General features: G+C 39.8%; 1 pseudogene; it reads right to left on the bottom strand.

The window, feature by feature from the left end:
* Nucleotides 1–3,687: 3,687 nt before the first annotated feature.
* On the bottom strand, nt 3,688–24,562 carry LOC110595406 (annotated as a pseudogene).
* Between the last annotated feature and the right edge of the window lie 1,702 nt (nt 24,563–26,264).

Genomic DNA, 26,264 nt, shown 5'->3' on the forward strand with positions numbered 1-26,264 from the left:
TGGCAATGTCAGCTGGCTGCTCATGAATGAGTTCTTTTAATCCTTCCCTTTGATGGGGAAAGGTCATTAAGATGATTGGGTGGTGGTCTCCTCCACATCATCACCAAGAAGCAGGTAAGTGCAGGTACTGATGTCAGGTGATGGACAGCAGGCAGATGGGTAGGTTAGTAACATGGGTAGGTTAGTCACATGATTGCTGCCATGGTAACGGGGTTCTATCTGTGTCATGAAGGTCACGATGGAGTGATTAGGTTAACTTGAGTCCTATGGCTGAGGCAAATCCTTGAAATAGAAAATCTAATTAGTACAAAACAAGCTGGATAGCTACCTCTCAGAAATCAGTTCGGTCCTTGGCTAGTGATTAGATGGTAAGTTAAGTGAACTGCAAGAAAAACATGATTTAGGCCATGATAAAATAACTGCTCATTGGGTATATTAAATCCATGTTATGTCCTTTCAGTCTCAGAACTCAGTACTTTCCTGATCCCTGCCTCCACCCCCTTAGAATTCTCTCTGCTAAATTCTTTTGCCCACGCTCCTCCAGGATAAACACAATTGCCATCTAGCCTCTCCATGAAATTTCACTACCTATCACAATAAAGAGGACTGATGAATATAATCACACCTGGACAGACCTTGTCACAAATTATTGTCTGTCTCTAAGGCTCATTCAAATTCCAGAGAATCATTTACAAGTTAATTTCTGTCTCCTGAATCTAATCATCTTCCCTAAATTCACTTACTACCCCCTCAAAATTGCCTACATTTCTCTCATTTTCCTCTCCCCTGTGAAGAGGGTATGTTAGATTCAGCCATCTGGCTCTTCTTTGGGTTTCATATTTTGTATGTGTAAAAATAAGTAACTCAAAAATCAAAGCTGTTGGAACTTTAAATTATTTTGAGCCTTAAAGGAATGTGATTATGAGACCTGGGTTATGTGACAGGCAGCTGTAACCTTTGTTCCTTTGATTATAGATTAGACTTTTTTTAAAAACGTGTTGTTTTGTGAAATGTTGTAAAAGACCTTAGGATGCCTGAGAAGATCCCTTCCTCTCTGCTGTTGATCTTCATTATAAATCTCTCTCCTCTTACTTTCATTATAAAGACCTTACAACTATCACATTGTCCAAAATAGTATGTTAAATATACTCTTTTAAATTGGAAAAGAAAGAGGGGGGGCACATAACATCAATAAGGATACCTGATCTCAAACCAGGCGAAGTGGGGACCAAAGGGAGGCCCAAACTTTACCTGTATGATGACCATTTATATACCTAATTCTGAATTGTATCCCACATCTTTAAAATAAAAAATTTTAAGAAGATTTTTGGAAAAGAAAACAAGCTGTAATGAATCAAATTACTGTAACTCATAAACCAACCTTCTATGAAAATGTTGGAATCCTATTACATTTCTTTGCTTTTTGCCTACATAAGCAAGACCTTAACACATCAGCTTGGAGCACTGACTCCCCTCCTAGTTGTTACCCAAACAACTATTCTCACTGTACTTTGCACTGGAATAAAATCTTTTTTTTTTTTTTTTTTTTTAGAAAGCAGGATTTATTGAGAGGACAGAAAAGCTCACAGTGGGAGGGGACCTGAAGAGGTTGCCTGGAATAATGTCTTTAAACTGGATTCTGATCCCTTTGATTATTTCAAGTTGACATATGGCTCCTGTGCTTATGCGCATTAGCACATTTCTACGCCCTTACTCCTGTTAACCTGTTATCAACTTATTTTAGCAAAACTTCAGAAGGCAGGGGGGGAAGCTCGTTGTTCCTATACAGGACACATCACCACCCCAAAATCTAGAGGGATATGCCTGAAATCTGCTTATCTGAAACAGAAGTTCCATAAACATTTACATGGTTATTTTGATGAAATGCCAGAGTATGAGAATGGACAGTTGTGAGAATGAGAACCTCCCAGGGGCTACGATGTTGGAAGGTTCCCCATATTTTTGTGTTTTAATCCCATTGCATGCTGATGGTAAACATACAGGAAAGACCCCCTGTGGCTCTGGCAGGGTGGGTGGAGGAAGAAAGAATAATCATATAACCCAGAGCATTCTCCACAGCAAAGGCCTACTCTCCAAAGGAAAATGCTGCCAGAGACTTATCTCATCTTTGGGGACTCCAGCCCCATGCATCCTTCTTGTTTCACCCAAGGGAGGAAAAAAGCTAAGAAACATTTGTGAGAGTCATAGCCCAGATCAAATCTCACTAAAATAAAAAGTAATACCTGGTTGATCCTGCCAGTAAAGAAAAAGAGGGAAAAAAAAAGACCAAAAGTTAATTGTAAGATTATTGATGCTCCCTTCCCCACACTTTATACCATACCTACAGGGCTCTAGTGTGATAACTGGGTCAGAGTTGAAAGAGCTCCAACGTACAGACATTCTGAGGAGGCATAGGAAATCCCAAAGACAACAGAGGAGATTAAAAACAAGGACATAGAAGAGTTTGAAGCGTCTAGCATCTGTAGTTACAGAAAATATTAAATACAACCCAACTCCTAGCCAGATTAACATAAAACTTCACACTGAAGACTTCCTACCTCACTTCCTATTATCTGAAATATTATGACGAATTTCTACAAAAAATTAAATGGTATGCTAAAAAGATAAGAAGAACCAATCTGGAGACTTTAGGAGCTAAAGGAAAACTTCCCTTCCATCCTGTTTGAAGATTCACTAAAATGAACTGACAGTGTAACGTGAGAATAAACATACAAATGTATTAACATGTGTAATCATGAGAGTCATACAACATATGAGACTCAAAGTAGAGCAAGATGGTTAAGATTTAAATATCTTCTTCATAGGGGAAGTGAAGTGGGGGCCATAGACAATTTTACAGAAGACTCTCTCAAGATGGGATATGTTGTTAAAAAAAAAATAGAAGGGCAGAAAATAATTTTTAGAGGAAATTAATGAGCTCAAAGAAGAGCCAATAGTTTGTAACCAATTCTCTCAGATCATTGAATGGAAATTAAAAAACAGCTTGTGAACAAGTTACAGGAAGGTAAGGGGCAGAACTGCCCTGTGAACAAAGGTTGTCTTACTAGGTAGATAGTCTTTCAAGCAATCTCAGAGCTTCCCTCAGAAAAATGAATGAAAAAGTCTGTTTGAATGTGGTAACGATTTTTAGTCTCTACTCTTCTTCCTGGTTAATCTTTCATGAATATTTAATGAGATGCCTAGAGAGGGAGTTTTAAAACAACTGCATTTCTTTTGGAAAGAAAATAAAGTAAACCCAGAAAAAGTTTCTCTCATCTCGTACTGGATGAGAGGTAAGGGGAACAAAAAACATTAAAAGTTCTTGGTCCTAAGATAGCCTCTATGGCTTTCTAGTTACACTTAATTCAAAAGCATACTGAGCACCATACTTTGGGGTATGAATTTCTGAGTCCCAACAAGAGAAAGTAAGCAACAGAACCACACTCATATGTAACATAAGTTTTGGAATTTTCTTTTTCTTTTCTTTCTTTTTTTTTTGTTATTTAGTTTTTGTTTCTCTGTAATCCAACTAGACGTGGAAGGGAATAAGGAAAATATGAAACCCAAAGAATTGTAGAGAGAGCACAAAGATTATAGGGATACTGTGAGCAAATGGGATGGAGGAGGTACTCTCCTGAGCTACAGAAGGAATGATCTGGTAGTTTAAGATAAAACAAGTCAAATTTATTAGAGTTGTCCATAGTCAGCAATGGTGATCTTCTTGCCGGTCTTGCCATTCTTGGACCCAAAGTCCTCCATGGCTTGCACAACATTCATGCCCTCTTTCACCTTGCCAAAAACCACATGCTTGCCATCCAACCATTCAGTCTTAGTAGTGCAGATGAAAAACTGGAAACCATTTGTGTTGGGTCCAGCATTTGCCATGGACAAGATGCCGGGACCTGTATGCTTCAAGATGAAGTGCTCATCATCAAATTTCTCCCCATAGATGGACTTGCTGCCAGTGCCATTATGACGTGTAGTCACCACCCTGGCACATAAACCCTGGAATAATTCTGTGAAAGCAGGAACCCTTATAACCGAAATCCTTTCTCTCCAGTGCTCGAGCACGAAAGTTTTCTGCTGTCTTTGGAACTTTGTCTGCAAACAGCTCGAAGGAGATGCGGTCCAAAGGCTCGCCATCGACGACGATGTCGAAGAACACGGTGGGGTTGACTATGGCTGATGGGAAAAGACTCGAGGCGGTGGCATCTGCAAAGCCTGGAATTTTCAAATAGACAATTTAAAACAACTATATATGCTAAGGACTGTGATGCAAAAGCAGACAACACACAAGAACAGATGGGTAATGTGAGAAAAGGAACAGAAACTGTAAAAATCTAAAGGAAATGTGAGAAAACAAAGACCCTGTAATAGAAGTGAAGAATACCTTTGATGGGCTCATTAATCTGGACACAGCTGAGGAAATAACCAGTGAATGTGAAAATAGGTTAATAAAAACTTCCCAATCTAAAGAGCAGGAAAAAAACACACCTTAGAACATCCAAATTGAGAAATAATTTCAAGAGGTGTAAAATGTGTGTAATTGGAATACTAAAAGGAAAGAAAAAGAGATCAAACGAACCAGAGGAAATATTTGAAGTGATAATGGCCAGGAATTTTCCAAGATGAATAAGCACTAAAACACAGATTCAGAAAGCTCAGAGAACACCAAGGAAGTTAAATTTTAAAAAAAAGAAAGAAAAAAACTATACCTATATTTAAACTGAAGAAAACCAAAACAAGGAAAATCTTGAAAGAAAACATATGTTTGAAAAAATTAAAGAACTTTGCCTGTAGAGTGCACTCTCATCAAAAACCATGCAAGCAAGGAAAGAATGGAGGGAAATATTTAAAGTGTTGAAAGAAAGAAAACCAACAATCTTGAACTCTATACTCAGTGAAATTATCCTGAAAAGGGAGGAGGAATATGTTTTCTCAGACAAACAAAAACTGAAAGAATTCATCACTAGCAGAGCTGTCCTGAAAAAGAATGGTTTTTTGTTTTGTTTTGTTTTGTTTGAGTTGGAGTCTCATTCTGTCACCCAGACTGCAGTGCAGTGGCCGCTCCAGGCTACTGCAGCCTCGACTTGGCTGGGCTCCGGAGATCCTTTCACCTCAGCCTTCCGAGTAGCTGGAATTACAGGCGTGCGCTACCACACCCAGCTAATTTTTTGATTTATTGTAGAGATTAGGGCTCGCCAACTTGCCCAGGTGGGTCTCGAACCCAGGGCTCAGGCAATTCACTCAACTCAGCCTCCCAAGGCACGGGATTACAGGCTGAGCCACTGAGCCCAGCTTCTGCCTCAGTCTTCCAAGTAGCCGGAACTACAGGTGGATGCTACCACGCTCAACTAATTTTTTTGATTTATTGTAGAGATGAGGTCTCGAACCCGCGGGCTCAGGCAATCCACTCACCTCAGTCTCGCAAAGCGCGGGATTACAGGCTGAGTCACCCAGCCTGGCTGAAAAAAATGTTTTTAAAAAAGGTTTTTCTTTATCATTTAAATAAAGTAAAACAAATTTTATAGGTCAGAAACTTGGCTCACATACACAAAGGAAGAACATCAGAGAAGAAAAAAATGAAGATAAAAGTTTTTTGTTTTGTATATTTGTAATTAGTCTAAATGATAACTTTGTTAAAAATGATAGTAACTGGAAGGTGCCTGAGCCCAGGAGTTTGAGACCAACCTGGGCAACTTGACGTGACCTCGTCTCTACAATAAGTCAAAAAATTAGCCAGGGGTGGTGGTGCACACCTGTGGTGGCAGCTACTTGGAAGGCTGAGGCAGAAGAATTGCCTGAGCCCAGCAGGTTGAGGCCATGAGCACCCCACTGCACCCCAGCCTGTTGATAAAGTGAGACTTTGACTCAAAAAATAATAATAATAAAGTGATAGTAACTGCAGCAGATAGCAAATACTCTTGATGATGGCCTTCCCCTTTGTGCCCTTCACAACATACTTTTCCTTTAATAAATCTACCTTTCAGCCGGGATCAGTGGGCTCAGCCTGTAATCCCAGCACTTTGGGAGGCCGAGGTGAGTGAATTGCCTAAGTCCAAGGGTTTGAGACCCGCCTGGGTAACTTGGCAAGACCTCATCTCTACAATAAATCAAAAATTAACTGGGTGTGGCAGCACGCGCCTGTAGTTCCAGCTACTTGAAAAGCTGAGGTGGAAGGATCCCTGGAGCCCAGCAGGTCGAGGCTGCGGTGGCCGGGAGCGGCCACTGCACTCCAGTCTGGGTGACAGAGTGAGACTCTGACTCAAAAAAATAAAAATAAAAAATAAAAAAAATAAATCTACCTGTCTTAATTTTTTAAAAAAGTGATAGTAACAATGTTTTGATTGATTATTGCACATGGATAAATGAAATGAATGACAGTAATGTCATAGAAATGAAAGAATTAAAAACACAGTAGTCTCCCCAGCTCCAATAAGAGGTTTTGCTTTTTGCAGTTTCAGTTACCCACAGTCAACCATGGTACAAAATCATTAAATGAAAAACTCCAGAAATAAACACTTCATAAAATTTACATTGCACGCCATTCTGAGCAGCACGATGAAACCTCAGCATGTCCTGTTCTTTCTCACCCAGGACATGAACCAGTCCTTTGTCCAGCGTATCCATGCTGTGTTCCCTACCTGCCCATTAGTTATTCTTGGCTCCTGACATCCAACCATTAACATCATCACAGCTCTTTGATACAGGATCATCGAAGGCAGATGATACTCCTTCTGCCATATTTTCAGGTCAATAGTGGCCTAACATTGCAATCAAAGTCTACATCATTTACTCACTTATCTCATCATTTCACATAATCATCACAAGAAAGGTGAGTGCAATATAATAAGATATTTTGAGGAGAGAGAAACAAAAAGAGATCACATTTACATAACTTTTAATACAGTATATTATTATAGTTTTTCTATCTTATTATTAACTATTGCTATTAATCTCTTACTTTGCCTAATTTATAAATTAAAGTTTATCATAGGTATGTCTGCATAGCAGAAACAGTGTATATAAGGTTCAGTGCTACACAGTTTCAGGCATCCGCTAGAGGTCTTAGAACATAGCCCCTGTGAATAATGGGGAACTACTGTACTCTGTTACAAGGTACCTGCACAACATGTGACATGGCATAATATAATTCAAAATGGACTTCGATTAGCTAATAATGTATATTGCAAACTCTAGAGCAGCCACTAAAAATTTTTTTGTAAACAAGTATAATTGATATGCTAAGAGATAGAGTAGAATAATATTAAATGGTCCATTAGAACTAGAGAAAGCAGAAGTAGGAGAGGTAAGAAACAAAAAACAAATACAGTTGGGCATGGTGGCTCACACTTTGGGAGACAGATGCAAGAGAATTGCCTGAGTTCAGGGATGTGAAACCAACCTGGGCAACATGACAAGACCTGGTTTCTATGGTAAATTAAAAAAAAAAATAGCTGGGCATAGTGACGCATGACTATAGTTCCACTTACTTGGAAGGCTGAGGCAGAAGGATCACCTGAGCCCAGCAGGTCGAGATTGCAGTGGCCCTGAGTGTGCCGCTGCACTACTGCCTGGGTGACAAAGTGAGACTCCAACTCAAAAAAAAAAAAAAAAAACAGGCCAGGTGCACTAGCTCATGCTTATAATCCCAGCACTTTGGAAGGCCAAGGCAAGAAGATTGCCTGAGCCCAAGGGTTTGAGACCAATCTGGGCAACCTGGTGAGATCTCATCTCTACAATAAATCAAGAAAAAATAGTATGGTGGCACATGCATGTAGTTCCAGTACTTGGAAGACTGAGGCAGAAGGATCACCTGAGGTCGAAGCTGTGGTGGCCATGAGTGTGCCACTGCACTCCAACCTGGGTGACAGAATAAGACTACAACTCAAAAAAAAACCAAACAAACAAATACAACAGAAAACTGCTAAAAAAAAAAAAAAAAGAACAGATATTAAATCTAAGCATATCAATAATCACTTAAATATAAATGATATAAGCATACCGATTAAATATACTGTCATAGTAGATAAATAAACAAAACTCAAATATATGTTGTCTAAAAGAAACAGACTTTAAAAGTAATGACTCAAATAGGTAAGAGTAAAAAGATAGTGAAAAGTATACCATGACAGCACCAATCAAAAGAGAGCTAGAGTAACTAGATTAATTTCAGACAAAGTAAATTTCAGAACAAGGAATATTTTCAGGCATAAAGAGGGTATTGCATAATGATATGTGGGTTAATTTTCTGATAACACATAATTCTAAATGTGTGTGAAGCTACAGCACAACATCAAAAAAAATGAGATAAAAATGGATAGATCTGAAAGAATAGACAAATATATTATCATAGTTGGAAACTTCAACACACCTCATTTAGTGATTGATAGATCAAGCAGACAGAAAATCAGTAAGGATATAACTATCAGTCACCTAGATCTAATTGATATTTGCATTACTCCATTGAAAAACAGAAAAATATGCCCATTTCTCAAGCTTGCATTCACTTGCGTGTAAATAGATGACAATGTTGACTATAAAACACACCTTATCAAATTTAAAAGAATATAAATTATGTACAGTATATTCTCAAAACACAATAGAATTAAACTGCAAATCAATATAAAAAAGATAACTAGATAGTCTCCAAATATTTGGAGATTCAAAAATACATTTCTAAATAACACACAGATCAAAGATGAATTCTCAAGAAAAAGTAAAAATATTTTTTAACTAAATGAAAATTAAAATACAACTTATTAAAATTATTGGGATTCTGCACAATAGTGATTAGAAGGAAATGTAAACCAGGTATGGTGGCTCACACCTGTACTCCCAGCACTTTGGGAGGCCGAGTCGTGAGGACTGGCTGAGTGCAGGGGTTCAAAACCAGCCTGGGCAACTTGGTGAGACCACATCTGTACAATAAATCAAAAAATTAGCCAAGCATGGTGGCGCATGTCTATAGTCCAGGTCTTTGGAAGGCTAAGGTAGAGGGATCACCTGAGCCCAGCAGGTCAAGGTTGTGGTGGCCGTGACTAGCATACCATTGCACTACAGCCTGGGCAACAGAGTGAGACTCCCAAAAAGAAGAAGAAGAAGAAGGAAATATATAGCATTAATGCATGTATTAGAAAAGACTGGCCAGATTCGGTGGCTCAGCCTGTAATCCCAGCACTTTGGGAGGCCGAGGTGAGTGGATTGCCTGAGCCCACGGGTTTGAGACCTGCCTGAGCAACTTGGTGAGCCCTCATCTCTACAATAAATTTTTTTAAAAATTAACTGGGCGTGGTAGCATGTGCCTGTAGTTCCAGCTACTTGGAAGGCTGAGGCAGAAGGATCACCTGGACCCAGCAGGTTGAGGCTGAGGTGGCCATGAGCATGCCACTGCACTCCAGCCTGTGAAAGAGTGAGACTCTGACTCAAAAAAGAAAAGAAAAGAAAAGACTAAGAATCCAAAATCAATCATCTAAATTTCCACCTTAGAAAACTAGAGTTAAGAAGGGTAATTTAAGCCTAAAGCAAACAGAAGAAAAGAAATAATTAAAGAGCAGAAATTAAAAACAAGAAAACAAGAGAGAAAATCAACAAAACTAAGAGCTCTTTCTTTTAAGAGATTAATAAAATTGATCAATGTCAATCCAAAAGAAAAAAATAAATTACTAATATCAGTTATCAAAGAAAGATCATCACTATTGGCCCTGTGAACATTAAAAAGATAATAAATAATAGGGGTAGAGCACAGTGGCTCACTCACACCTGTATATCCCAACCCTTTGGGAGGCCGAGTTGGGAGGATTTTTCTGTGACCAGGAGATCAGGATCTGCCTGAGCAACATAGCAAAACCCTGTCTCTACAAAAATTAAGAAATTAACCAGACATGGTGGCATGCATCTATAATCCCAGCTACTTAGGAGGCTGAGGCAGGAGGACTGCTTAAGCCCAGAAGCTGGAGGCTATAGTAAGCTATGATCACACCACTGCACTCCAACCTGGGCACAGTGTGAGACCCTGTCTTGAAAGAGAGAGAGAGAGAAGGAGGGAGGGAGGGAAGGAGGGAAGGAGGAAGTATATGAATAACTCTATGCATGCAAATTTAATTATGTAGATTAAGTGAAATAATTTCTTCAAAGTCACACACTACCAAAAATCACACAAGAAGGTCAGATAAACTGAATAGGTCTATATCCATTAAAGAAATTGAATCAATAATTAATAACCTTTCAAATAAGAAAGCATTAAAATGAATTCAACAATACATCTCAAAAGTCATCCACCAAGATCAAATAGGCTTCATCCCCAGGATGCAGGGCTGGTTTAACATTCGCAAGACCATAAACGTAATTAAATACATCAACAGATGTAAAAACAGAACTACATGATTATATCATTAGACGCAGAAAAAACTTTTGATAAAATCCAGCACCCCTTCTAGATATAAACCCTCGAACATCTAGGCATAGATGGAACATACCTCAAAATAGGAGGAGGCATCTATGAGAAAGCCATAGCCAGCATACTGCTAAACAGGCAGAAATTGGAACCATTTCCCCTGAAAACCAGAATAAGATAAGGATGCTCACTCTCACCACTCCTGTTCAACATAGTTTTGGAAGTCCTAGCTAGAGTAATCAGACAAGAGAAGGAGATCAGGGGTATCCAAATAGGAAAAGAGGAAGTCAGGTTATCCCTCTTTGCAGATGACATGATGTTATATCTTGAAAACCTAAGAGAATCTGTTAAAAACCTCCTTGCACTGATAAAGAACTTTGGCAAAGTCTCAAGTTATAAAATAAATGTGCAAAAAATAGTCACATTTCTTTACACCAAAAATAAACAGACAGAAACCCAAATAAAAAGCACAATCCCATTCACAATAGTCACACACACACAAAAAAAGAATTATCTTGGCATTTTCCTCACCAGAGATGTGAAAGACCTTCATAACGAAAACTACAAAACACTGTTCAAAGAAATCAAAGATGGCCAGGCTCAGTGGCTCAGCCTGTAATCCCAACACTTTGGGAGGCCAAGGCAAGTGGATTGCCTGAACCCATGGGTTTGAGACCCACCTTGGCAACTTGGTGAGACCTCATCTCTACAATAAATCAAAAATTAGTTGGGCATGGTAGCACATGCCTGTAGTTCTGGCTACTTGGAAAGTTGAGAGGGAAGGATCACCGGAGCCTAGCAGGTCAAGGCTGCAGTGGCCGGGAGCATGTCATTGCACTCCAGTCTGGGTGACAGAGTGAGACTACAATTCAAAAAAAAAAAAAAGAGAGAGAGAAAGCAATCAAAGATGACACAAACATAGCCGGGCTCAGTGGCTCAGCCTGTAATCCCGTGCCTTTGGGAGGCTGAAGTGAGTGGATTGCCTGAGCCTGCGGGTTCGAGACCCGCCTGGGCAGGCGAGACCTCATCTCTACAATAAATCAAAAAATGAGCCGGGCATGGTAGCGCGCACCTGTAGTTCTGGCTACTCAGAAGGCTGAGGTGGAAGGATCGCCGGAGCCCAGCAGGTTGAGGCTGCAGTGGCCGAGATTGGCCACTGCACTCCAGTCTGGGCAACAGAGTGAGACTCCAACTCAAACAAACAAACAAACAAAAAAACCAAAGATAACACAAACAAATGGAAAAATATTCCATGCTCATAGATTGGAAGAATCAACATTGTTAAGATGTCCATCCTACCCAGGGAATCTACAGATTTAACGCAATTCCCATTAAATTACCAGCAGCATTCTTCTCAGATCTGGAAATAACAAGACTGGAATTCATATGGAAACATAAACGACCACAAATAGCCAAAACAATCCTCAGCAAAAACAAAAAACAACAACAACAAAGCAGGAGGTATCACACTCCCAGACTTTACACTTTTTTATAAAGCTACAATAATCAAAACAACCTGGTATTGGTACAAGAATAGGCATATAGACCAATGGAACAGGACAGAGAGTCCAGAAACAAAACCCCAATTTCTCAACCAACTCATCTTCAACAAAGCCTCCACCACCAATAACTGGGAAGAGGAGAACCTATTCAGTAAACGGTGCTAGGAAAACTGGCTGAACATATGCAGAAGATTAAAACAAGACTCCTACCTATCACCATACTCAAAAATAAACTGTAAATGGATCAAAGACCTAAATGTAAAACCTCAAACTATAAGAACCTTAGAAAATGCAGGGGACACTCTTATGGAAATTGGAAGTGGCAACCAATTCCTGATCAAAACCCCAAATGCCCATTCCATAAGAGATAAGATAGACAAGTGGGACCTCATCAAACTGACAAGCTTCTGCAAAGCCAAAGAAACCATCAAGAGAACAGGGAGATAGCCCACAGACTGGGAAAAAATATTTGCCAACTGTATGTATGACAAAGGCCTAATATTTAGGATCTACAAGGAACTCAGATGTGTTGAAAAGAAAAAAACAAACATCCCCATCACAAAGTGGGCAAAAGATATAAATAGACACTTCTCAAAAGACATACAAGCAGCCAACAGATACATGACAAAATGCTCAGCCTCGGTAGTCATCAAATTAAAAACAAATTGAGATACTACCTAACTCCAGTCAAGATTGTCATCATCAATAAGTCAAAAGACAGCAGATGCTGGAGAGGATGCAGCAAAAAGGGATCACTTCTACACTGTTGGTGGGAGAGTAAAGTAATACAACCTCTGTGGAAAATGGTACACCGATTCCTAAAAGATCTAAAAATCTATCTTGGATATGACCCTGCAATCCCCCTACTGGGAATATGTTGGGAGCCAGCCTTGGAGGCCTGCCTGATTGACAAAGTCCAGGTGCGCTGAGGACCCCCGGCTGCAAAGAGGTCCGGGCAGCTGAGGCCCTTCTGTCTTCCATCTTTGCTGTTGGTACAGCTGAAGAAATTCTGTGCAGTCGTGGAAGAAGAAAATAGCATGTTTATGTAAAGTACTCACAGCTAACCTGGAAATGTCATGGTTCATTTTTCCATTTCCCACTATTCCATTTGACGTTTTCTAACATATGCAAGGGTTAAACTCTGAAGCACATCAAGAATGCTTTCTTTCACTTGGTTATAAGTTACTAGATATTGCCTAAGTAATAAATGATATAAGTATATTCACTCCTTATTTGATTTAGAATTATGTAGTTTAGTGTTTAGACATAAGGTTTTTTTAGAAGCACAAGTTTATAGTAAGTTCATTATGAATTCATTATAAGTTCTAATACTTATATAGGAGTTATGTAGGTGATTTATAACACTGTTTTCACAGATTTAGGATGAAGATTAACCATTAAGGTTTCTACTTAATTCAATAGTTAAAATTCTAAGTTAACATTTATAGAGTGGGTTTTCACTGAATTCATAATATACTAATTGCATACTTTTATGGTAAACTAACTAAATACAGAGAGCAACCTTGGGGGCCTGGGAAAACATCACTAAAAGCTTCTTTTGAGTTCTCTTTAGAAATAAACATTGCAGGATAAGAGAAGAGTAACGAAGACACCTGGACAGGAGAGGCGATTACAAAGCTCTGAAGGTCACAGAAGCCCCAGATGGGAAAACTCCTGACACATGAAGAAATGTACACTTGGAAACTTTCTTGAGACATTTCAAGGACTGTAATTTGGGACTTTGGACTAAAACTATCATTTTTGGCTTTATGAATATGACTCATTGTCTGAATGTTTATAGGGTTCTTGGCTTGTTTGTTGCTAAGACCACTAGATGGTGGTAACTTTTAGAGGATATGTACGTGAAGGAATTTTCTTTGTCTTGCCCCTTTACAAATGGTATAAAAGCCCTCCCTTAGCTAACATTAAGCATCATCTGTTCAGGAAGCAGGTGTCCGAGTATAATGTTTTCGTCTTTCGCCTTCCCATCTTTCCTTCAGGAAACCTCATGACCCGGCAGGGGCTGAACCCCCGCAGGAATATACTCGGAGGAACTCAAATCACTTTATGAAAAAGATACTGCACACGTATGTTTTTTGCAGCATTGTTCACAATAGCAAAAACATGGAACCAATCGTGCTGCCCATAGAAAGACTGGATCAAAAAATGTGGTACATATACAGGATGGAATATTATGTAGCCATAAAGAAGGATCAAATTATAAACTTCACAGTAACCTTGGTGGACTTAGAATCTATACTACTGAGTGATCTATCACTGAAACAAAGAACTGAGTACCACATGTTCTCACTTACAAGTGGACCTGGAACAATTATCATAATACTGTAAGAAACAGATTGGCAGCAGTGGGAAACTGCCAGAGGAGGGCAGGGGCAGGACAGGCAGTAGTGGGATTCTGCCAGGGGAGTGGGGGCACACCTCATTAACAAGGGTACATGTGTAATGAACATTTGTATATCTAACCCTTAATTTTACTTCACATCTTTAAAACAAAATTTTAAAAAAGAAAAAAAGAAAGCATTGGGCTGAGATGGTTTCACTTGTGAAGTCTACCAAACATTTAAGAAAAGAAAAAAATCATACCAATTCTCTACAATCTCTTATGGAAAATACAAGTGGTGGAAATGTCCTCCTAGCTCATTCTGTGAGACCAGAATTACCCTAATACCAAAACCAAACAAAGACATTATAAGGTAGGAAAACTACAGACCAATAACTCTCATTAACATAAACACAGACATCTCAACAAAATATTAGCATGTTTAATTCAATAGTTCTTAAAAAGAAGGATATAATATAACTAATGGGACTTATTCCAGGTATGCAAGACTGGCATATTACTCAAAAATCAAGAAATGTAATCTACCACATCAATAACTAAACAAGAAAATTAATATAACCTTGGCATTCGATGCAGAGAATACATTGACAAAATCTAAAACAGTAAGTTCCCTACATATAAACCTACAAGCTGTGAATTGTCAAAGATGAGAACATGAGTTTGCATGTCTAATCACATAAGTTAGTTCATGTGTCTGACATATATTGTCACATGTGTACATCCCCTACAAGCAGTTGTACTTTTATATATTTTACTATGCAGTACTATATAGAGTACAGTTGTACAGTATCTTTATTTCAAACCCTGGATATCTGGAAACAAACATAAAAGCAGCAGTGATGGAGCTGATTGTGTTAATTGGGTACCTAGGCTAACTTTGTCGGACTTATGAACACATTGGACTTACGAACACACTCTTGGAACGAAATTCATATACAGGAATAAAAATTGTATGTAGGGGACTTACCATAACCATTTATGTTTTTTTAAACTCTCAGCAAAATAGGAATAAATGGAAATGACCTTAACTTTATTAAAAAAAAATCTTTCAAGAAAATGAAATATAGCCGGGTTCGGTGGCTCAGCCTGTAATCCTGAGCTTTGGGAGGCTGAGGTGAGTGGATTGCCTGAGCCCACAGGTTTGAGACTCACCTGAGCAACATGGCGAGACCTCATCTCTACAATAAATCAAAAAAAAATTAGCCGGGTGTGGTAGCGCGCGCCTGTAGTTCCGGCTACTCGGAAGGCTGAGGTGGAAGGATCGCTGGAGCCCAGCAGGTTGAGGCTGCGGTGGCCGGGAGCGGCCACTGCACTCCAGTCTGGGCAACAGACTGAGACTCCAACTCAAAAAAAAAAAAAAAGAAATATAACATAATACTGAATGGTACTGAAATTGGCTTTTACCCTAATATCAGGAGCAAGGCAAGGATATCCTTTCTCACCATTATGTTGGAGGACTTATATATTTGACATTATAGTAAAGGATCTACCTACTGCAAAATGACAAGAAAAGGAGATAAAAATGCATACAGTTTGGAAAGAAAAAAATTGTCTTTCTTTAAAAGGGGCACAATTGGAAATCATCACAGGGTGGGGGCGGCAGGGAAGATGGCAGCCGAGCTAGTTGGACTATGTGAGTCCACGAGCAAGTGAGTGAGTGTATGAAAAATTTTGTTTATGTGCTGGTGAGCAAGTGGGCATGTGAGTGGCTGACTGAGTGAGGACTAGGGAGCTAGCAGCCAGGCCTCACCTGGTGCAGCAGGTGATGCCACAGTGTCTGGGCTTGGACCCTAGCAATTCCCAGGATGCAGAAGCCTAGCACCACTTTCTCTTTCTTTTCTTTTCTTTCTTTCTTTTTTTAATCAACAAAACCTCCCTGGCAAGAAAATGCTAGGAGAGACTAAGTGGGGCTCATGAGCCGGTGGTCAGGCCCCTGGTGCAACAGCTGGTGCTGCAGCTTCTCTACTTCATCCCTGGCTCTTCCTGGATCACAGAGGCAGAGAACCATTGTTTTTTTAAAAGGGACAGAAATTGTCCTTCTAGTGGGGAGACACTATTGCTCCCAAGCACTCCCTCACTGTTGAAGCAGGAGAGAGACTGCTCTGGGCTTTGCTGCATCACTTCAGCACCTTGCAAGCTGCTGGAAGAGGTTGCAGACGGACTCCAGAGGCAAGTACCCACAGAAGAGGACAAGAGAGGCATTCCACCACCATATTGAAGGCAGGGCAGGAAAGTGCTCTGACTTGCTCATTACAGACCAACAGATCCAATCTCTGTGACTGGTGGGTCAACTACTCAGGCCTTGATTGTGGCCCAGAGGGAACATCCTATGAGCACAAACTTCAGACAGATGTGACAAGTGCTGAGTTCCAGGCGCCCCACTCCCTACCCTGATCCAGCTGTGGAACAAAGTGTGTGGCCAGAAAAGGATAAGGAAGAACTTCAAAGAGATCAGTGGTGAGTCCGGGGCTGACCCAAAGCCCCTCCTTCCCAGGAATCCTCTGAATGTCAGACCCACACAGCTAGGCCCTGACTGAGAGGGACAAATCCAGGCAGAGCCTGGACGTCAGTCACAATAGGAGAGCTCCATTCCAGGATAGGCCTGGCTGGGGCACCCCAGCAACAGTACATACCTGGGGAAGAGACAGTACTATACCTCACCACCAGAGATCTCCCTGACCATACAGGAGTGGGAGGGGAGGTCTGCAGCCCTACCCACCTTCACTGTCCCTACTCCTTCCCTGCTTCATTCCCTGAGGAGAGAATGAAAGAGGTGGCTCTGCAGGAGAGACCTGATTAGAGGAACAATTACAGAGCCTGCCACAAGAGGGCAGGTTTTTTTGTTTGTTTGTTTGTTTTTGTTTTTTTAATTTTCAATTATTTTTTAATTAAAAAAATTTATTTGACTGTTTGCTTGTTAGTTCATCTATTTTAAAAATATTTTTCCTTTGTTCATGAAAGTTTATGTGAGGATTTGATCTGCATCCCCCCCAAAACAATTTTTTTAATTTTTCTTTTATTTTTCTGTTTCTTTCTTCTTTTATTTGTCGTTTTCTGTTTATGCATGTATGTGAATAATTGAGTGTTCATCTTTCAAGTTTGTTGTGGTTGTTGGTTTTTGCTCTCTTTGTTCTTCTGGGTGTTCATTTTTTATAACGTAAGGGGTATGTCAATATATGTGTGAGGGTTCAACCTGAATACCTTTTTATCCCCAACCCCCTTTGGTCTTTCTGTTTTTCTTCTCTATTCATTTTGTTCTAGGCATGTGTGTGTGTGTGTTTAGTTTTCTTGGGGGTCTTTTTGTTGCTGATTGTTTTGTTTCACTTTGTTGTTATTCCAGTTTGTTTTGCAATGTGTGTATATGTGTTCAATTGCTTTTGCATTGGTTTCTGCTTTGCATCATCATATATAGTAGTAGTGGGGAGTAGGTCTCGGGGAACACATACCACAATAAGTGAATATTTTAATTTACAAGTAGTTTCTGATTCCTAGCACCCCATTCCCCACTTTATTCAAATTTCTAAAACTACAAGAAACAGAAAAACTTCCCATCCACCATCTTATTCCAAAATAGAACAAATCCAGAGCCCTGATCAGGGAAGAATAGAGGTCTGAGCAAACATCAGCAGGGAAAGCCTCTCCCACTGACGCTGAATAACAGAATAAAACAGAATAACAAGAGATCTGTCACAAATGAGGAAAAGCCAAAGGAAGGCCTCAGGAAATTTCAAGTGTACCAAAGACAAAACGCCTGAAAAATCAGACCTTGGTGTCCAAACAATGGAAGTCACCAATGGCTGTCCCAGAATATGACAGGGATCAGGGAGTGGATGGAAAGAGTAAATAAGACTCAAGAAAGACAAGATGCAACACTAAAAGAACTTGTAACTGAGATTTTGGCAATAAAAAATTTCATCCAGGAAATAAATAACAAGATGACAAGCATGGAAAGCAGAATTTATCTAGCTTGAGAAAGAATCTCAGAACTTGAAGACCAGAACATGGAATTAACCCAATCTGTAAAAAACATAGAAAGAAGACTCAGAAAGAAAGAACAAAATCTATAAGAGATGTGTGATTATATCAAGAGGCTGAACCTATGCCTGATTGGTATCCCAGAAGAAGAAAGGAAAATGGAGAACAACTTGGAGCAAGTATTCCAGGAAGTAATCCAAGAAGATTTTCCCCATTTCACCAGAGATGTGACCAGCCAAAGGACAAGAGATACAGAGAACTTCCACAAGACATCAAATGAGAAGACCAACCCCAAGACACACATAGTAATTTGCCTACACAAAGTAGGCACAGAAGAAAAAATCCTAAAGGCAGCAAGAGGGAAAGGTCAGACTACCTACCGGGGAAAATCAATCAGAATAGCAGCAGACCTATCGGCAGAAACACTATAAACAAGAAAGGACTGGCATCCTATATTCAAAGTCCTCAAAGATAAACAATTTCAACCAAGAATTTCCTATCCAGCCAAACTTAGCTTCATCAGTGATGAAGAATTAAAATCCTTCCCAGATATCCAATCCCTAAGAGATTATGCAGCTTCCAGACCTGCTCTACAGGAGATACTCAAAAAGGTATTAAGCACAGAAGAAAGAAGAAAAAGATTGACCACGTGCTTCGCAAGAGAACAGCAGAGCACAGAAACAGCAGAGAATATAGTGCAACAAGAAATTTGAAAACACACACACAAATTAACCGCAAAGCCAAAAGAAAACAAGCAAACAAAGGAAAAAACTTTCTAAGAACCTCATGACAGGGATAAACAATCACATTTCAATAATCAGCCTGAATATGGATGGACTAAATGCACCACTGAAAAGCCCAGAATGGTGAACTGGATAAGAAACCATGACCCAGTTATTTGCTGCATCCAGGAGACTCATCTCACTTCAAGGGACGCACACAGACTCAAAGTTAAAGGTTGGAAAAGGAGTTTCCAAGTGAATGGATCACAAAAGAAGGCAGGAGTTGCAATCTTAATATCAAACAAAACAACATTTAAGCTATCAAAAATTTGAAAAGATGCAAAAGGACACTACATAATGATAAAAGGTTCAATCCATCAACAAGAAATAGTCATCCTAAACATGTATGCACCCAACACAGAAGCCCCAGCATTTATAAAGTAGCTACTCAGTAAACTAAAAAAAGATATTGACTCTAACACACTATTATAGCAGGGGACTTGAATACCCCACTGAGAGCCATAAATAGATCATCAAGGCAAAAAATCAACAAGAAGATCCAGAACCTAAACTTGACACTCAACCAAATGAACTTAATAGATACCTACTGATTATTTCACCCAACAACCACAGACTATACATTCTACTTATCACCACATGCAACATACTCCAAGATTGATCACATCCTTGGCCATAAAACAAGCACGAACAAATTCCATAAGATTGAAATCTTGCCATACACATTCTCAGACCACAGTAGAATAAAAATAAAAATCAACACCAACAACATCTCCCCAAAGCCCACAAAGACATGGACACTAAATAGCATGATGCTCAACAACTACTGTGTCAACACTGAAATCAAAGCCGAAATTGAAGGATTCCTGGAAACAAATGAAAATGAAGAAACATCTTACCAAAACCTCTGGGATGCCCTGAAAGCAGTTCTCAGAGGGGAATTTATATCTCTACGAGCACATATCAAGAAAACAGAAAGATCAGAAGTTGAGAGCCTAACAAATCACCTAAGGGAGCTAGAAAGAGAAGACCACCAAAACCCCAACTTTAGCAGAAGACTCCAAATCACAAAAATAAGAGCCCAAATACGGGACATAGAAGACAAAAGTATCATAGAAAACATCAACAAAACAAAAAGCTGGTTGTACAGTATGACCCCATTACCCCACTCTCCCTAGTCACCAGATCTGCCCCAAGCAACTTTTTTTTTTGTTTCCCCAGGATGAAAAAAGTCCTCAAAGGAAAACGTTTTGCCAGTGTGGAAGAGATGAAGCAAAAACCAGCAGAGGCACTAAAAGGTATTAAAATTGACGAGTTCAAAAACTGTCTTTTGAATGTTTTGAGCAGTGGAAAAAGCATATGAATAGGTGTAGTGCATCAAACAGAGAGGACTTTGAAGGTGACTGAAGTTTAAACATGTACGATCAATACACAATTTTTTATAAATAAATTCAGATTTCTGGGTCCCCCCATATATGTATAGTTTATATATTAAAAGACTAAACTGTAGAATGTCAATTTCTCCCAGCATTAGGTATAGATTTATTTATTTGTTTGTTCGTTTATTTTGAGTCAGAGTCTCACTCTGTTGCCCAGATGGGAGTGCAGTGGCACACTCACTGCCACTGCAGACTTGACCTGCTGGGCTCAGGCAATCCTTCCCCCTCAGCCTTCCAAGTAGCTGGATACAAGCGAGTGCCACCACACCCGACTAATTTATTTTATTGTAGATACAAGGTCTTGCCAAGTTTCCCAGGCTGATCTTGAACCCCTCAGCTCAGGCAATTCTCTCACCTCAGCCTCACAATTGCTGGGATTACAGGCATGAGCCACCTCACCCAGCCGATCTATAGATTTAATGTAATCTCACTTGAAATCCCGAAAGCTATGTTGTAACTATTACAAAATGATTCTGGGAGACCCAAACTTTACCTGTACGATGTCCACTTGTTTACCTAATCCTGAATTGTACTCCACAACTTAAAAAAAAAAAAGAAAATAAAAAAAATGATTCTAACATTTATATGAAAAGACAAAGACCAATAACAACACATTACTGAAGAAGAACAAAGTTGGTGGATGCACCCTACCTGATTTCATGTTTTACTATAAAGTGACAGTAACCAAAACCATTCTCACAATGAGTGTGATATTTATAAATGAATAGAAACATAGTTCAATGGAACACACACAGCAGAGTCTAAAAGTGTATGCACAAAATTATCATTAACTGATTTTTGACAAAAGAGTAAAGGTAACTGAATAGTGAAAGGAAGTTTTTTGTTTGTTTGTTTGTTTGTTTGAGTTGGAATCTCACTCTGTCACCCAGCCTCGACCTGCTGGGCTCCGGCGATCCTTCCGCCTCAGCCTTCTGAGTAGCTGGAATTACAGGCATGAGCTACCATGCCCGGCTGATTTTTCTATTTATTGTAGAGATGAAGTCTCACTGCCCGGGTGGGTCTCGAACCAGCAGGCTCAGGCAATCCACTCACCTCAGCCTCCCAAAGGCGCGGGATTACAGGTTGAGCCACCGAGCTCGGCTGGAAGTTTTTTTTCAACAAAGGATGCTGTAACAACTGGATGCCCATATACAAAAATAATGAACCTGAACACAGGTGTTACACTTTTCACAAAAATTAAGTGGTTTTCACAAAAACAACGTGGAAATAGATCATCAAATGTAAAACATAAAGCTATAAAACTCCTGGAAGATACCATAGGAGAAAATATAGATGACCTTGGATTTGGCAATGAAATTTTCGATGTAACATCAAAAGAATGATCCATTTTAAAAGGTTATGCCAGGCCTAGTGGCTCATGCCTGTAACCCTAGCACTTTGGGAGGCAGTGGAGAGAGGATTGCCTGAGCCCAGGGGTCGGAGACTAGCCTGGGCAGCTTAGCAAGACCTCATCTCTCCAATAAATTTTTAAAAAATTAACAGAGTGTGTTGGCACCCACCTGTAGTCCCAGTTACTTGGAAGGCTGAGGTGGAAGAATCGCCTGAGCCCCACAGGTCAAGGCTGTGTTAACAGAGTGGGTAACAGAGTGAGACTCCTGCTCAAAAAAGGAGAAAAAAGTTTGTAAGTTGGATTTTATTAAAATTTACAACTACTGCTCTATAAAAGACATTGCTAAGAGAGTCAAAATAAGCTAAAGACTGAAAAAAATATTTACATTCATGTTAACAAAAGTCTTGCATCCACTATATGCAAAGAACTCTTAAAATGCAACAAAAAAGCCGGGCTCGGTGGCTCAGCCTGTAATCCCGCGCCTTTGGGAGGCTGAGGTGAGTGGATTGCCTGAGCCCGCGGGTTCAAGACCCGCCTGGGGAGCGAGACCTCATCTCTACAATAAATAAAAAAATCAGCCGGGCATGGTAGCGCATGCCTGTAATTCCAGCTACTTGGAAGGCTGAGGCGGAAGGATCGCCAGAGCCCAGCAGGTAGACGCTGCGGTGGCCGGGAGCGGCCACTGCACTCCAGTCTGGGTGACAGAGTGAGACTCCAACTAAAAAAAAAAAAAAAAATGCAACAAAAAGGCCGTGCTCAGTGGCTCAGCCTGTAATCCCAGCACTTTGGGAGACTGAGGCGAGTGGATTGTCTGAGCCCATGGGTTTGAGACCCACCTGGGCAACTTGGTGAGACCTCATCTCTACTATAAATAAAAAATTAGTCAGGCGTGGTAGTGCACACCTGTAGTTCCAGCTACTTGGAAGGCTGAGGTGGAAGGATCACCGGAGCCCAGGTGGTCGAGGCTGCAGTGACCGGGAGCTTGCCACTGCACTCCAGTCTGGGTGACAGAGTGAGACTCCAACTTAAAAAAAAAGAAGAAGATATACACAGTTGGTTAATGGACACATGAAAAGATGCTCACCATCCTCTTCATTAGATAATTGCAAATTAACACAACAAAGATATTCCACTATATACCTACTAGAATAGCTAAAATTCAAAACACTGACACCAGATTCTGGCAAAGATGTAAAGCATCAGGAACTCTTATTGTTTGCCAAAAGAAATGTGAAAAGACACAAACATTTTGGAAGACAACTTGACAGTTTTTTACAAAACTAAGATTCTCTTACCAAATGATCCAGCAATTGTACAATTGTACACAATAGGAAGTAATGGTGCTTTCCAAATGAGATGAAACAAGTAAATCTATAAAAACCTACAGGCAAATATTTTTAACAGCTTTATGCATAATTACCAACACTTAGGAGAGAACAAGATGTCCTTCAATAGGTGAATAGGTCAACTGCTATATTTATATAATGGAATATGTTCTAAAATAAAAAGAAATGAGACCATGAAAAGACATGGATGAGTCTTAAATGTATATTGCTAAGTGAAAAAAGCCAATTTGAAAAACTACATGCTATATGTTTCCAACTATATATGATTCTGGAAAAGGCAAAACAATGGTGATAGAAAAAGACAAAATCAGTGTGCCAGTGTGGTTCAGTGTGTTGTGTGGTTCAGAGTCAAAAACAATGAAACTTGACATTATTATTATTATTATTGTTATTATTATTATTATTATTATTATTGAGTTGGAGTCTTACTCTGTCACACAGACTGGGGTGCAGTGGCACAATCACGCAACCACAGCCTTGACTTGCTGGGCTCAGGTGATCTTTCCACCTTAGCCTTCCAAGTAGCTGGGACTACAGGTGCAAGCCACCACACCTGGCTAACTTTTTTATTCATTATAGAGACGCGGTCTCTTCATGTTTCCCAGGCTGGTCTCAAACTATTGGGCTCAGGGAATCCTCTCACCGCAGCCTCCCAAAGTGCTGGGATTACAGGCATGAATCACCACACCCGAACTGAAACTTGATTTTAAAGAATAAACAGTTTTTTGTTTTCTTCTCAGATTGTATGGATGATATAACCTGATCTTATGAAAATTTTCTATTTCTAAAATTACCATGATATTCAAGTGCTATTCAGCATAATTAAACAAAGTGCTGCTGCTTTGACAGAGAAAAAAAGGAAACTTACAAAAAAAAATCAGTAGTTGCCAAGGATTCAGAAATGGAGTGAGAGAGAAATAGGTAAAGCACAAGGAATTATTTTTAGGGCAGTGAAATTATTCTGTATGATACTGTAATTATGGGTATATGACACTATATATTTATCAAAACTCAGAATTTGGTAGCACAAAGAGTGCATCTAAGAGTATGAAAATGTAAAAGAAAATCACTTCAAAGGTAGATGAAAGTCACGGGGAACAGCCAGAAGGATGTCTCCCGAGATGGCGCCAACACTAGGGAACCTAACAAAGACAGCAAAGGCCGTAAATTCCCGCGAAACTTAAACTCATGTACAAACATTATCTCCCTATAGGAATACTACCTCATAGCTCCCTCCAATAAAGACCCTAAGATGGCTCTGGCTGGCATGGCCAGGCTCAGAGAGCACAGGCCGCCCCTTCCCAAAACCGATAAATACAGACCTCTTTCTTGCCCTTTCTCTCTCACTCCCTTTTCCCACCAGGCGGTTACAGATCTCCTTCCCTCTCCCTGTAGCCGCTGCTCTAATAAATCTCTTGGCCTCAAAGGGTACCGAGTCTCACTGGCGCCATCGTCCTTCAGTAGAGGTTCCCAGAATGGAACGCAGAATGTGACAAAATAATCTAACTGTATGACAAATGTATGAAACAACCTCACTCAAGGACATGGAGGAAAATGTGCCAACATAAAGTTACTTTGGAAATGAATGGAATCTATAAGATTAAAGTCAAAAGAAGTGGTTCATAGGCACTGCACTCTAGTTGATAATGTTGTTTCCCATTAGATATTCAATTATATACTGCTATGCTTATACACTAGATACAACACACTGGAATTAAAATTAATGGATGGCTTATGGTATGGTGAAAGCCCCGTTTTCTCATTGCTGAAACTGGAGTTTACAGATGAGCAAGGGTATGTCAAAGAGATACAGGAGCTACTGCAAGAGTTCCCAGTGGCCAAAGCAGGAGCCATTTCAGCAACACAACAAATGAAGTAGTATTAGATTATAACTAATAATAAATATACACTACTCCACAGTGATATAACTAAATGATTGAATAAATAAGTAAGGAAGAAGAGACTGATCTCCCATGCAGAAGAATTGCAAATAACTTATTCAGATACTTTGCCCTCATGGAGGTGAAGTATAACCTCACACTGTGCATAGTGACTAATTTCCAACAAATACAGTATGGGAAGAGTGGAGACTGAGGAAGAAACTTTACAATATAGAAACCTGACAAACGCTACCTCAGCCAGGTGATCAAAGTGATCAATAATGATATCATGTTGCTAGTAAATATCTTTGACACGATGTGATGAAAGTGACACTTCGCCTTTGTAGTCTTGCTCCCCAAAACCCATAACCCCAGTTTAAACATATAAAAAAAAAATCACACAAATTCCTATTGGGAAACATTTTATAAAATACCTGACCATACTCCTTAAATCTGTCAAGGTCACCAAAACTAGGAAAGTCTGAGAAATTGTCACATCCAAAAGCACCTAAGGAAACATAATGACTAAATGCAATGTACTCTCTGGATATGATCCTGCAATAGGAGTATTTGAACTAAGGAAATCTCAATAAGTATGAACTTGAATTAATACTAATATATCAATACAGGTTCATTAATTATAACAAGTGTACCATACTGCTATAATTTGGATATGAATTTTTTGTCTCCACCAAATCTCATGTTGGAATTTGATCCAGTGTTGAAGGTCAGGCTTAATAGGAGGTGTTTAGATCATGGCAGTGTAAACTTCATGATTAAATTAATATCCTGCCTGGGCAGGGGAGGGGTGAGTGAGTTCTCACTCTATTAGTTCCCACAAAAGCTGGTTGTTAAAAGCTTGGTACCTCCTTCCTCTCCCTCTTGCTTCCTCTCTCAACATGTGAGCTCAGCACACACTGGCTCACCTTTGCCTATTGCTGTGAAGGGAAGCAGCCTAAGGTCGTGGACAGAAGCATATGCTGGCACCATGTTTCTTGTACAGTCTGGAGAATGTAGCCACATAATCCTCTTTATAAGTTACCCAGTTTCAAGTATTCCTTTATAGCAACACAAAATGGAATAAGACACACTAATGTCAAATGCTAATAGGAGGGGAAGCTGGGTGTAGAATACAGTTATGTGAGTGGATTACCTGAGCCCGTGGGTTCGAGATCAGCCCAGGCAACTCAGCAAGACCTCATCACTATAATAAATAAAAAAAATTAGCCAGGCACGGTAGCATGTGCCTGTAGTTCCAGCTACTTGGAAGGCT

This window comes from Carlito syrichta, unplaced genomic scaffold (assembly GCF_000164805.1).
Source record: "Carlito syrichta isolate Samal-C Ts95f unplaced genomic scaffold, Tarsius_syrichta-2.0.1 Scaffold80634, whole genome shotgun sequence".
In the NCBI taxonomy this organism is placed as follows: domain Eukaryota; kingdom Metazoa; phylum Chordata; class Mammalia; order Primates; family Tarsiidae; genus Carlito; species Carlito syrichta.